At 37.0% G+C, this 15,846-nt stretch overlaps 1 protein-coding gene across 1 annotated transcript in view; it reads left to right on the top strand.

Moving 5' to 3' along the window:
• LOC120768077 (nitric oxide synthase-like) overlaps positions 1-15,846 on the top strand; it is a 187,895-nt gene that overhangs the window by 89,030 nt on the left and 83,019 nt on the right. The window lies entirely within an intron of this gene.

Here is a 15,846-nt window from a genome sequence, read left to right as displayed (position 1 = left end):
CAATTGCACAAGTATATTCTACAGATTGATTGATATTTTCGGATTTGGGCAATATCATCAGAAGGAATTTAAAATTGTGTTATATGGGAAGTAGGCGTGGTTGTAGTCCGATTTCGCCCATTTTCGTATTGTAACATAGGGATGCAAGAGGAATGGCATACAATACAAAATTTAGTCAACCGGTCGGTCGGGTCCAGAGATATGTAATTTCTCCTAAAAGTGGATGGTGCCACGCCCATCGTCCAATTTTTACCCCGGCTATATTTAACCTGAGCGAAGTTGGTTTTGGTAGGCTAAGTGGTTAAGTATTTTGAATCAATTAGAGGGCGGAGCCACGCCTATTTTTCCTGAGCCAGTTACAGTTCTTTATTTTCATTTGCGGTTAGTTATGACATTTTATAGATTTAGGCAGTGTTCCGATCACACCCATTTACGAATTCGTCCATTCTTTTTTGCTATAGGACCCTTGTACCGAGTTTCATACCGATTTCTCAATTTTTACTTAAGTTATAGATTGCACAGATAGACATGATCATTTATATATGTACATATGTATATAACACTATATCTAACTCCACTATTATTTGGTGATAGAAAGAACTTTTAGGTGAACAAAACTATTATACACTGTAGTAACAAGCTCGCTCCTTGTTGTCAAGGATATCATTAATGATGATATCAATATAATGGAATAGTTAAATTGGCAATCTACATTTTTTGTTGACTTGTAAATCACTTAAAGAATAGTACATACATAAATAAGTATGATGTAAATAATACGAATAATACATTTACTTCTCCTTATAGTGCAGAAGAAGGGCAGAATGGGCGCGCCTCGCATCCTATATCTAATCATATCATAAAATCGACTGATTTTGCAAAATAGGTCTCCGTTAGGACCATTTGCAGGGCTAAAGGAATACCTATGTAAATTTTCTCGTTTGCCAGAGCATTGGGTCGAAAGTTATACGGGCACATAAAGAAATAGCATTTGATTTTTATATAATGGGTATGTCAATAAGAGCGCTACAAAAGTTTTTTTTAAACAAACCAAAAACGTTTTGGGATATCAATTAAATTCTTTATTCCTCCTGTGAAAGTACATTTTATGCCATTATGTAAGGAACCGGATTTCGCTTGCATCACCCACCACCGCTGGCTTGTTGGCATAGACCACAGACTTGACGTAGTCTCACAGGAAAGAGGCTAAAGGCGTTAAATCGAACGACTGAAGCAGTCATTTCGTGAGATAGCACGTTCACCAAACCTAGTTTTCAATAAATCGATTGTGAGATTCGCTGTGTGGCTTGTGGCGACATCCTGTTGGAACAACATATTGTTCAAGTCCATATCATCCAATTCTAGCTAAAAATATATCCATTATCGTTCAGCAGTAGCCATTTCCATTCACAGTAACGTGCCTGCCTTGATCATCACGGAAGAAGTACGGCTCAATGACGCCGACGGGCCATAAACAGCATCAAACCGTAATTTTTTCGGGGTGCAATGGTAACTCATAATGTATGTACTTGCGGATTAATGCCAGATCATAAGCATATTTTGTATATTGACTAAGCCATTCAACCAGAAATGTGTCTCATCGCTGAAGATGATTTTTCGATGAGAATCCAGATCATTTTCAAGTTGCTGCTCAGCCCAATTCAGGAACGTACGACGATTCTGATGGTCAAGCGGTTTCAGTTCTTGCGTCAAATGGCAAAATTCGCCACAACGATGTCACAGAGATGCCAAACGCTTGAAATCGAGGTGTGAGAAACTAATTTAGGTATTTCTCAGTGGATACGCTGGCGCCAGCAATATTCTCGACACTACGGGCACCTCTTTGTCTCACTGGCACGGGAACATTTTATACTGTGCCTTTGGATTCAACTTTCTTCACTAGACGCTCAATTGTTGATCTGACAGGACGATTATGTTCACCATAAATTGCACGTAGCACTCTTAAAGTTCAGTCCACTGACTCCGAATTCGGTAGTAAATTTTAATCATTTCGACTGTTTGTTGGATCGTATATTTTTCCATGATAAAATGGACCTTACTAAAAAAATGACAAAAGAGCGGGAAAAAATAAGGCGTCGGTTGCTGTCCCTATCATTCTATTTTTTATAGCGTCCCTATTAAAAATCCCTTTACTTACTAGCGGGTCGGTACGTGCTTCGCTACGTATAAAGTGAAATAATAAAAAAATGTATTTTAACATTGAATCAGAAGATCAACTAATTCTGCGATATAAAGAAGAAATAGTCGCCAAAATGTTTAACAGTACTGTCCTTACCAAATCTTGTTGTTGACGGTGGGCTTTAATCTTTCACACAATACTCTCGATAGAACCCTACATGCGATGTTGAAGAGGCTTATCCAACGGTATTTGCTCAGATTGTGTGGTCTCCCTTTTTGTGGGCAGAGCACAAAATTCCAATGTTGTTGTTGTTTTAACGGTTATCTAGTCCCTGTTAGGATGGTAAGGATTATCTAAGTTGTCGTCGACGTCATCTAACGGGAGGCCCAAGAAACGTGCTGTTTCGACGAAGTTAGACCAAAGGGAAAAGGGTGTCGGATAAGTTGGGTTGGCGGGGCATGCAACAAGGTGCCCAGATCAATAAAGTTTACATACACCTAGTTCTATTAAGTTACGACGCGTTTATTTGTTTTAAAATTAATAAATGTTGTCGTTTTTTTCTATCCATTTCAAAATATGTATATTTAACATTAAATATAGCATATCGAAATATTTTTACACAAATAGAAAAAATTATGCTAAAGATTAAAATGCCAATAATTGTTTATATAAATCAAAAGTAATTACAAAAGTTTTAGCGGTTTTTGGCCTACATTTTGATGCTATTATTGTTCCTAGACGTCCCCGTATGCTCCCCACTTGATTTCTAGTATTATTTCAGGATATTTTGACCCACTAAGTCGATGATCCAGTTTTTGGCCTTATTTTGAAGAAATTCTATATTTTCGAATACGGTTTTCCACAAAGTTCCACATATTTTGAATAGGTTTAATGTCTAGTGATTGCGGGACCTATGAAGTTATTTTTAATAGCTTAGGGCTTTTTGATCTTTTTGGCCTTTTGCCCAGCCGTCGGATAACACATAGCTAGGGTTTGTCTACCGAGGGTGCAGTGTGAATTGCCGGCTAAAGTAGCCCGCGCACTTCTTCGGGTTCGCAGTGGGAAGGCCATTGAATTGACCTTCAACTCATTCATTATATCTTTTCGGATTAGGCAAAGCCTTGACAGTAGAACAAGCACACCGCCGGAGAGGTTGCAGGACTTCAAGTGCTCTATTCCTTTCGCCCGATTGTGTTCATTTACCAATCGTCGAATCTCCAAATCGAGATCCCTTCTTCGGGAATCCCCGGGATCGGCGGCTGCTGCGGATGGTAAACCTTCCGGAGTTCCGCAATTCTTCCAGCCGGGATGAAGGGAGCGGTAGCTGCTGCGTTAAAGGTGTTCTCAGTAAATTCTGTGAAGCCGATCCAGTTAGTTTTCTTAAATTTAACGAAGGTACGGTTGTTCACAGAAACAAAATCGGAATGTTTCTCGATCGAGATAATTATGTCAGTTGGTCTGATGCGAGAGTTAGCATAGGTCGCCAGGTTATGCTATTTATCAGACCACCACTATCAATGGTAATATTGTGCGAGCTATTACAGGTTGTCATAACTTTGGTGGGATCTTCGTCATTCAATCTTTTCTTTCAGCTAAATCCCCCTACCATCGTTTGACAAGCAGGAACCAAAAATCATGGTGCGCGTTAGACGCCTAGTACCAAACGGTTTTCACCACGGAGTAGCACAGCTAATTCGGGTGATATCCTGTAGGGTAACATGTAACTGTGGTGATGTACTACTGTGATCAAATTGAGAGGTGAATTTTAACTACACTACATTCTACATCTATGCTAAATTTATTATACGCGTCGTTTTGTGAGGCTCTTAAAGTGCATTCTTCGATTTTTACTATGTATGAATTTATTGAACAAAGAAGTGCGGTAATGCACCATCTCATACTACATTGGTTATTCGTGATCATTTCGCCACATTTTCAACGAATACCTTCGTGGAAATTCTGCCTATTCAGCAAATTGACATGTCCACTCCTAGGACACCATTTTGACTCAAAAGCTGAATCGAAGAAGGCTCTGATGGCCATCAAGACGGAGGATTTTTCCAAGTGCTATTGTGACTAGAAAATTCGGTGGCATAAGTATTTTGCAGTGGGAGGGGACTACTTTGATGGAAATGAAATGGACAACAGTAGTATACAAGTATATTAAATATTTCGAGCTCGACATCGCCTGACCGGTTAGCTATACCCTGACATTCTAGGGTATTATCCCTGAGGTCGATGTCTTCATCGATTAGACGATATTGCACGGTGTTGTGCAGTAGTCCGTTTCTGTTGAATTGTAATATTTGGGCTTGTCGCGGGTGATCCTAGGGGTGAGAGAGTGGCGTGGAGGTGTTGTTTGTGTTAGCTGTAGAACCCGCATGGGCGGTGTTCGCACTGTAGTGTTGTTTGTCAGAATGGGGGCTGCCTGTTGAGCTCCTGTGAACCGCGGAGGTCCTCTGTTGGCCACTTGGGGTGAGTGGTGGCGCAGTGCTCCAACTGGGTGCAGATTGCACAGCTATATATGCTAATATCGCAGTAGTGTTTTGGCAACATGGAGCCACGTAACTCGTGGTCAACTCCTTATGTGTTTTAAGGCCTGAGCAGGTCTTAAGATGGCTCCATCCATTGTATGTATTACACCTGATCGAAGTTGAGTTTGGATGGAGCCTTTTGGCGCAAACGTTGCAGAAAAATTCCTCCGGGCCAATGCTAGCACGAGTCAGGAGGATTCGGAGCAACTCTGCTATAAGGCATTGCTCGAGTGACGATATACTTAAATTAATACTCATCGATCCAAACGAGGTTATATTGCCGCAAAAACCGGCCTTGGCCTGATAAAATCTTGGTCAATTCCCGTTTCGGTTAAAATTTTTCGGGAATTGCTTAATTGCTGTTCTAATTAGCGTAACATCTTAAATTTCAAATCGTCAGATATGCTTCTGTTCGCCCATTTTTTACAAAGAAGCCGATGCATGCTCCTTATCAGTTCAGCCGCAGTGTTTGTATAGCTCAGCCGGCAATCCATCAACCTCCGCCGCTTTGTTGTTCTTCAGACGGGTAATTGCTATTCAAACTACTTCATGGTCGGGCAATGGACCGTCTGGTTCATCGTGATCGATTGGAGAATCGCGTTCGAGATCTCTTGATGTTTTTCTTCGCTGCCATTCAGTAGGCTGGAAAAGTTTTCTCTCCATAAATTTAGTATGGGCATCAGTCATTAGATTACCTCTTGGGCTTCTGCAAGAGTATGCTACGGTCTTGAAACCTTCTGTTAGTCGTCGCACTTTTTCGTAAAATTTTCGAGCATTACCCCTCTCGACCAGAATGTCAAGCTTTTCATATTCACGCATTTCGGCCTCTTCCTGGTCTGCTAAGGCGCCTCGCTTCCCTCTTCAGGACTCGGTATCAATCCCATTCCTCACGTGTTGTGGCCGATTGTAACGTTGCGATGTAGGCAGTCTGTTTTCTCTCCACTGCGACACGACACTCCTCATTGTACCTTAGCATTTTCCGAAAACCAATGGTTTTGTTTGCAGCTGTACGTATGGAGCCGTCCCACATATCGAATGCTCTCAGAGAGCAGTAGTGCAGGTGGAGTAAAGAATCGTTCGGCTATCTGTTGTGATTGTAAGTATATGTATGTAAAAGAATTGTTTCTGAGCACTGCCAAATGAGTTGCCCTCAGAGGACTTTCCACATTTACTTGAACTTCTACACATGAGTCCATCCTCCAACTATTACAAAATATGTTTTTTCAAATAAAGAAACACACATTCATACATGCATGTTTTTCCCTTCAACTGCTCAAAACTTACCGTTGTTTAATAACTTAATTGAAATAAAGCCTATAAACGATATGAAACGCTGACGAATTACGAATACTGTGTAAAGTTTTCGTGTATTTATACCCTTGCTGCATGTTACTACATTGTTTAATAGTTTTCTTCACCTAACGGTTGTTTATATCACCTAAACCTAAGTGAGATAGATATAGGGTTATACGAGTATATATCAGTGGCGGACTCAGAGGGGGAAATGGGGAAAATTTTACTCCCTCCCCCCCCTGAGCGGCTAAATGGCTTATTAGTAATTTTAGCACTCTTAAAATATATTAAGTAACTGAAATATAATCCGAAAATTTGCCATTTTATTTCAGAAACAAAGTTAAAGACTGCCTCCATTTTTGAATATAATAAATAATGCTGAGATAGCACTGAACTCACATATTGTAACAACGTATGCAGATTAAATTCTTAATAAATCCAATCAGTTCCGTAACTAAAAGTGCTAAATTTGAAGCAACGCGGTATGATAGAGAACTTATATATGCTGCATTCAGCTCCATCTGTGATATGTTCGATTGACACATTCTCCACCGTTTATCCTCCAAGTTTTCCAATATTGGAAAAATTAGTAACTGGAAAAATAAAAAAAGCAGCGGGAAAAGCAACGACACTCATCGCTGCTGTTGAAATTTCAATTTATATTAGGGCCTATGTGATATTCTATCTCAAAGTCATTCACTCGGCGTGATTCTTCAAAAATATTCGATCGATGTGGCGAGGACATCAAATATGATAGAAACGCTGCTCGTAACGTTCCGAAATCAAAGGCAAAAAGCTGAGGACCATTTTCGATACATTTATTCAGACACGAAAAAAGTGGGGCAGAACTGAAAGTTGACGTAGAAAAACCAAGAATCTGCGGCTGACAAACAAAACTCTCTCTCAGTGTACATTCATCTGTTGGATACAATCGGTTTGAAGACGCGCTTTTCTAGAGAAGTATTGGATGGATTTCAACTAGGTTTGTTGTCTAATGACAACGTCGTGCGACGTTTGAGGCTCAAAGGTGAACTTGAGCATTGGCAGTGCCATTGGGGGCAAAGCAAAAGTCAAAAGTAATGGACTATTGCATTGGAAACGTTCAAGAGCTGCAACGAGATCTATACCCCATAATTCATAGTTTTCTTCGCATATTTTGCACATTTCTAGTGGCGAATGTGACATCTGAACGCTCTTTTTCGACACTTCGCCGCATAGGTTGATCGGCCTGGCGTTGCTGCACACGCATCTTGTCATTGAAATTAGTTCTCAAAAGATTCTCAAAACATGATTTTATTTTGTGAAAATTTTCTATTCAATACACTACTATAGTATTTTACATTTCAATAAAATATATCACTGTCAATTGAGTGGGATCTGATATTATGAGGTCAATTTGAAATTTTCGCACCACTATATTAAACTGTATAAAGACTACTATATTTAATAAAATAATCGTCATGTTTCAAATAAGTGTTTATTAATTAAAAAATAATTAAAAACTAAGGCGAAATATTAAAATAATGTTATGTACCGAATATGTTTGAGATCAGTCGAGCAGGTCCCGAGATATGGAATTACACCTAAAAGATATGCCCATGCCCATTTTTCAAATATTTTCAAACCACAGAGGTCAGTTCTTAATACGATTTGTTTTTCCGAATTTGAGTTCGCTATCTTAATGGCAGTGGTCCGTTTACGCCCATCTACGAATTTGTCTTTACTTTCTTACGTGTTTCATCACGATACCTTAATTTTCACTCAAGTTGCACGGACGGACGGACGGACGGACGGACGGACGGAGAGACATTCGGCCGGATGTTAACGCGTCTCGGTATCCTGATATAAACGACTATGGTGAACAAAACTATTATACTCTGCAGCAACATGTTGTAAGGGTATGAAAACGAAGTGGGTCTATGATCTTTAAAATAAGTTAATAAGATAACAGATTTGATTGTAATCCATCTACAAACAGGGTGTTTGCCACAATGTTTATAACACCCAGACGGAAACATCGAAGGAGCGCAAATTCGGTGTCGGATTCGTGGTAGGGAGAGAGACTCCGTCGCCGAGTCCTCGCAATCCGCATCAAAGCGAGGTTCTCTAACATATCGCTGATTTGCGCACACGCCCCGACGGAAAATAACAACGATGTGACCAAAGATGTCTTCTATGAGCGTTTGGAGCACACCTATTAGAGCTGCCCCCGTCGCGATGCCTTCTCAGCAATGCCAGAAGCTCCGTCAGGATCGGAAAGGACCTCTCCGACCCGTGCGATACCAATCGAGGTTCCGAATGAAAGAAAACACTCCAGTTCTGAGAGTGTCAGCCATGGGAAGCAGAGGAAGAGGAAGACCTTCACTCTGTTGAAAAGACCAGGTAGAGCAGGACCTGACTACGATTGGAATCTCCAATTGGCGCCAAACAGCCAAGAGGAGGAACGACAGGAGAGCTGTTGTAAACCGCGTAAGCTGTGTCTACGCCAATAAAGAAAAAGAAGAGTTTCATTAAAACTTCTTTGGATAAACGGTTTACTCGTATAGAAGTTTTTAATAATATTTATAACTTCTTACAATTATTTTAATTTTTTTTATTAATACAGTAAATTTTATGAGAGAGCTTTAAAGCTTTATTAGTTAATATTCATCCATATATGAAGGATGATCCACTTATAGGTACTTTTTTAGTAGCCTTGTTTTTGACAGGTGATGAATGAGTCGTGTCAAGATGTCACGTACTATTGGCATTTCATCATGGAAAGACAAAGCGAAAAGCGAAATTGCCGCATTTGAACAAAAAGCAGCCTGAAGAGATTCATGAGCTGCCATTTCATCCAGAAGAAACAACGGTTTGCTGTTGTTTGTAGACCGGTGGAATCATCGGTTTATATTTCTTCAAAATAATACCGGTGAGAACGTAACAGTCAATGGCGACCGTTATCGCGCCATGATAACCAACTATTTGATGTCTGAAATTAAAGCTAGTGATCTCGGCGACATTAGGTTACAAGAAGATGGCGCCACGTGTGGGAAGTGGCATCAATCAATGGAATTATTGAGAGAACACTTCGGTGAACAGTTAATTTCACGTTTTGAGCCCGTCGATTGGCCATCAACATCGTGTGATATCACACCATTACACTTATTCCTGTGGGGATATGTAAAGTCTAAAGTCTATGTGGACAATCCCGCATCGATTCAGGTCTTGAATCAAAACATCACGCATGTCATTTACTAGTTATCAGGCGAAATGCTCGAACGAGTCATCGAAGATTGTACTCAGCGGATGGGTCAACTGAGACGTAGCCAACATTTGAAAGAGATAATCTTCAAAAAATAAATGCAAAATAATATTCTTTCGAATGATAATAAACATTCTTCATTAAATTTGAAGTTTCTGTGTTTTTTCTTTAAAATAGTATGGAGTCTCGAAATGGATCACCCTTTACTTATGTATGTTATGATTAATTTAAATATAAGGTATCAACCAATAAAAAAAGCAATCTTCCTCAACATTCTTATTGTCGCCCAGCGTTTAGTGTCAGTGATACAAAGTGATGTCTTTTATTAAATATCTTTCACGCTTTTATTTAATAAAATCGTTTTGGAGCTTATATAGATACAAATTATATAAGCTTTTTTTTATACATATGTATATAGTACGTATTAATACGTATTAATGTCATATAATTTTAAACGTAACATTTTCGCTTTTGAAAATATTTATAATTCAAATTTGTCATTCGTTGATAAGTTGTTTTCTTCTAAATAAAAACTGTACAACAATAAATAAAAGCTACAAAATTGTTTTCAATAATCTTTTGCTAATTCAGTAATCTGTTGTTTTTACGTCAGCATATTTTTCAAAATCGAAACGACGCCACGAGCAACGCTTTTTTTGGTAATTCGTAATTAAATGTTTTAAATGATCTTTTACTACTTCTGCTGCGAATAGGCTTCTTCGTACCATTCTTATCTTTTTATGTGCCAGCCGTTGACTCGTTAATGATAACCTTCAGTGCAGTATAATTGACAGAAGTATAATGTGCTTAGGTACATATATGTATGTATGTAGGTATGTACATATACATAAAACTAATCAGCTAGAGGCGGTCCTTAAAACGAGCCGCAGTTAATTGAATTTAACCTTCATTCCTGCATTGTGTGAAAAATATTTTGGATAATTATAGTAGCTATTTTTTGTACGAAGTTCATAGAACTTCTTGACCATTCTCAGTTGTTCAATATTTTATAAAAACCTGGCAATTCCATGAAAAAATATTAATTGCCAGAACCAAAGCAAGGTACCAAAGTACCAAACGTCAATGATAGGATCGGAATTTAAGCAATTTTTATTAATTATACTCTAACAATCTGAGTGTAATAGTTTTGTTCACCTAACGGTTGTACGTATCTCCTAAGACTAAGCGAGATAGTTATATATAAATGATCAGAATGACGAGAAAAGATGAAATCCAGGTTACTGTCTCATATAAGATGAAAAAAAACATACCACGGAACCCGACCGATCGATTTCGATCAAATTTAGTACCTCACATTTTTCTCATATTTCTATGTCACATTGCACGGTACACAAATGGGAGAAATCGGTGTACAAATCAAGAAGTAAGTAATATATGTAACTTGATAAACATTTGCCCTTATAATTCTTTTGTAGTATGCCAGCTTTTGACCAAAATTTTCGGAAATCCAACGAAAACTCTCTGCCCACAAATACCGGAAATGTGAACTCCAGAATCTATTGTTGATTTTTGACAGAAAATATGGGTCAATGTATGAGATAACAATTGAAATTCTGAGAGAATCCTTTCCTGAAAATATTATCTCTGTGTATCAAAAATGTGTTGATTTGGGTCGATACTTCCCTGAGCCCCTATATATCTAATATAAAGATTTTCGAATTTCCGGGTGTCTTTATGCTGCATCGGCCAATATTTAGGTTACCTCAATGAAAATTACAAATCATATTTTACTCAGAACAGTGCATCTTTGTGCCTAAAATAAATAAAATATATGAGGATTTTCGAATATCCTGCTGACTTTACTGCATGTGATTGGTAATTGTATGTGAGGTATATTAATGAAACCCAAGAAAACTTTTTTTAGTATGTGGCATTATAATAGTTAAAACACTTTCGTATAGTACATATATATAACAATTTCCATTTTTCTAACAAACCTTATGCCGAATAAGTCGGTTAGTGTATGAGTTATATACAGTATATCTATATATAAACTTGCTTAAATTCCGATCCTCTGGTTAACATTTTACACCTTAAGGTATTTACCTGGCTTTGGTTCCTTTCAATTGGATTAGTTTTTGACATACAGGCATATTATTATAAGAAAGTATATGTCACTGATTGACCGATATTTTCGACAAAAAGTTCGCAATAGAAACTGGTTGTCCACGTATTTGGTATGTAGCGGATTGAGTATTTGAAGTCCGACTACGGAAAGGTGGCACACCTCAAAAGTCCTATTCGTTCAAAGTGCTATAGGGATATATTGATTGGTTCTTGATTTTAATACAAAAAAGTGAAGAAAGATGGAATTAGAAATTGTGTTATATGGAAAGTGTAATGGTCGTTCGTGGAATGTCGTGGTTGTTATCCATTTCTCAATGTAACTTTAATTGTTAATTATACCTACCGAATTGGTTGAGTAGATCCCGTGGTATGGGCTTATACCTAAATATGGGCAATGCTACGTCCTTGGTCCAAATTTAACAGCGGTCGCTATAAAGCTTTCTCGTACTATCTCGGGTTATTATTCGACAGTTATCAAAAAGATCTATCCCGTGCAAATTTTGACTTGACTTTTTTGTGGGATATACATATACACAGATGCCCCTTCCTAATGCTTTTCGATGTATCAAATAGCAGTCTTGAATATTTTTGTGGAGTTTAGTTATGGGAATTTAAGACGATTATTTGTGCTTTATGCACGTGACGATGGTCGGATTACCCCCATCTACAACACCAACTTTCTTACGGTGCCAATTTTAGATTAAAATTTTGCTGGTTTGAAGAGCCCAATTGTCAAGATTGTTTATGTAAGTATGATATGATTTTCAGCTGTGTTCATTGTTTACTATGTCTGCAGCGGCCGCTAAGGTTAGACATGGTTTAAAGAATTTGTTCGTGAATTCTTGGCTTAAAACAATACTATAACGATGTATCAGCTTTCATATTGGCTACGTGCGATCTTTTCCTATTTCCAGAAATAAAGGGAACCGTCGCTTTAGTAACTAAGATGACTAAGAGACACGTTTCGGCGATTTTAAGAACTGCTGGCAGAAGTTCATAATTTCGAATAGTGACTATTTTGAAGATGATAGCAATAATGTAGACGAATGGTTAAGAACATGTTTACTATAAACGGGTATTCTAGTTTTTCTAACACACCTCGTATCTGCATGTAATTTGAACTACAGTATATCTTTATTATTTGTCTGACGAATTTGACCATACATTAAACTTATCTCATACATCCGATATGAATGGGAAATGACCTATAGAATTTATGACCCACTCTTATAATGAATAAATGATTTCTGTTGAGATTTAGTAAGCAGAGCTCTACACTGGAATATGTCAATGGATGGCTGCGCTCGAACTTATCCCTTGCTCATTTGTTAATATATGTAGTTGTTGGTAATCGTACATGGCAAAGTGATTGTAACTTGAAGAAATAATAACATCAGTTGTCATTTGTCATATATGGTGATATTGTTTTTCGTTTCTTTTAAAAATACTATATGGTAAGTCATTGATAAGGCGTATGCACACAACATTTCGGAACATAGTACATCAAGGGCTATACAGTCTCATGACTCATTAACCGTTTGACCTTACTTAAAAGGAATCAGCTAAAATATTCTTCTATTCACAATGAATTGAATTCCATTATCTCAAATTTTCTGGATGATCTTTGATTATGTTATTTCAATGCAAAATGATTTACAAATTTTATATATAACAAGTAAGGAAGAGCTAAGTTCGGGTGTCACCGAACATTTTATACTCTCGCATGATAAAGTGATAATCGAGATTTCATTATACGTCATTTACATATTTTTCAAATACCGTATTTTTGTAAAGTTTTATTCAGCTATCATCATTGATTCCTAATGTACATATATACTCGTATTATACAGAAAAGGCATCAGATGGAATTCAAAATAGCGTTATATTGGAAGAAGGCGTGCTTGTGAACCGATTTCACCCATATTTCGTACGTGTCATCAGGGTGTTAAGAAAATATTATATACCGAATTTCATTGAAATCGGTCTATTAGTTCCTGAGATATGGTTTTTGGTCCATAAGTGGGCGAGGCCACGCCTATTTTCAATTTTTAAAAAAAGCCTGGGTGCAGCTTCCTTCTGCAATTTCTTCCGTAAAATTTAGTGTTTCTGACGTGACGTGACGGAAGGACAGAATCCGGATTTCGACTCTACTCGTCACCCTGATCACTTTGGTATATATGTATAACACTATATCTGACTCTTTTAGTTTTAGGACTTACAAACAATCGTTATGTGAACAAAACTATAATACTCTCCTTAGCAACTTTGTTGCGAGAGTATAAAAATGTGTACATATACATATAAGAAGACTCCCGCCACGCTTTAATCTATATTATTGTAAGCTATTTAGCACAGTCAAATGTTATTTATTAATAAAGACGAAAACATTATAGGTAGTATAGAACTTCATGTGAAATTTTCAACATACAAATTTTCTTCGAGTTGATGTCAAATCAACATATCTTATTTATTTTATTAATTTCATATTCAAGTTAGTAAAAAATGTGTAATTTTGAAAGTTGATTAGTATTAGTTGATTATTATTTTCAAATGTTATAATTAAAGAAACAGGGATGGTGGACCATTCTTAATTTAACAATAATATTTATATTTGAAAACCAAAAATAATGCCCGCCTTGAGATTTATTTATACACGTTCCGAAAGCAATACGAATCGGAAACGTCGGAATGGAATCGCTGAATTTGACAGTATTATTGAAACAAGTTACAAAAGTGACGTTTCTCAAATGAATTTTCCAATCAAAACAGTTTTAATCCGTTGATCTTTTCGACCTTAGCATAATTGAGGTGAATTCAAAATTCGCTGAAGAATAATAGGTGAATCACTTAAACCAAAGATTAGCGATTGACTCACATGCTACGTTTAAATTTGGTAATATGGTTAGATCCAGACATTCACATGCCTATAAAGAAAACTCTATAAAAATTTCAAGTAAATCGGTTCCGTAGAATCTGAGATAGGATAATTTTGAAAAAACCTGTTTCGAGAAAAACGGGTTAAAAGTTTCCGGTAACCCTATATCTCAGATTCCTCTTGTATTCTTGTATAGTTATCGAACTTTTTTATTTCTTCGCTAAAAAACCTCTTTATAATCTTTTTCGTGAACAGTATTGCACAAATTGTAAACTTTCGTTTAAAGCGCTGATTTCTTGGTTGAATTCTCTTTTACCATTCATAATTTCCAGCAATTCTAAGGAATATATTTGTGCTGGTCCACCAGTTTGCAATTTTACCCGCATATTTATGGTCAATAGAATCGTTATAACACATATGGACGATTGTTTAAACATGCGTTAATCTCATTGGAATAAGTAGAACGAAAAAATCACCAGACAGTAGTAATAGAAAAACTCATTGTTACCATTTAAATCTTGTATGATTTTGTGCAATACTTCGAGAATATAATGTATTCCTATCCTCCGATTGACGTTTTCAACATTAACTCAACTTAAGTATATTAATTTTGCCTCTTAGGTTGTGTTGATATCACATAATTATATATTATTTGAAGATGTTTTTAATATAATTTTAGCTGATACGAACTAAAATATAGCAATAAAATTAAGTATAAGTTAATGGTCTTCAATATAAGCTAAGAAGATACCAAATTCGATATAAATTTATTCACAATTCCTTCGAATATTGAATGCTAAATTCTTTCACAATATTTTTTAATAAAAATTGTTGCCAACACCTGAAAGTATTTGATTATTGCTAGTTTCAAGTTAAAAAAAAAAATTATCGGTTCCTCCCAAACTTTTTTATTTTTAATTAGGTATTTTTAATGTAAAACTTTGATGCTTTTACGATATATCGGGTGATTTTTTAAGAGCTTGATAACTTTTTTTAAAAAAAAAACGCATAAAATTTGCAAAATCTCATCGGTTCTTTATTTGAAACGTTAGATTGGTTCATGACATTTACTTTTTGAAGATAATTTCATTTAAATGTTGACCATAGCTGCGTCTTAGGTGGTCCATTCCGGAAGAGTCAATTTTGGGCAAAGCTTTTTCCGAGCATTTCGGCCGAATAGCTTGAATTTCTTCGGAAATGTTGTCTTCCAAAGCTGGAATAGTTGCTGGCTTATTTCTGTAGACTTTAGACTTGACGTAGCCCCACAAAAAATAGTCTAAAGGCGTTAAATCGCATGATCTTGGTGGCCAACTTACGGGTCCATTTCTTGAGATGAATTGTTCTCCGAAGTTTTCCCTCAAAATGGCCATAGAATCGCGAGCTGTGTGGCATGTAGCGCCATCTTGTTGAAACCACATGTGAACCAAGATGCTAACAAACTTTTTGTTGCCAAAAATGGAAGAACTGAACTTCGTTGACATGTGGTTTCAACAAGATGGCGCTACATGCCACACAGCTCGCGATTCTATGGCCATTTTGAGGGAAAACTTCGGAGAACAATTCATCTCAAGAAATGGACCCGTAAGTTGGCCACCAAGATCATGCGATTTAACGCCTTTAGACTATTTTTTGTGGGGCTACGTCAAGTCTAAAGTCTACAGAAATACGCCAG

The sequence above is a fragment of the Bactrocera tryoni genome, chromosome 2 (assembly GCF_016617805.1).
Source record: "Bactrocera tryoni isolate S06 chromosome 2, CSIRO_BtryS06_freeze2, whole genome shotgun sequence".
NCBI classification, from domain to species: Eukaryota; Metazoa; Arthropoda; class Insecta; order Diptera; family Tephritidae; genus Bactrocera; species Bactrocera tryoni.
Note: the sequence above shows the minus strand (reverse complement) of the source record. Positions and strands in the feature narration are given on the sequence as shown.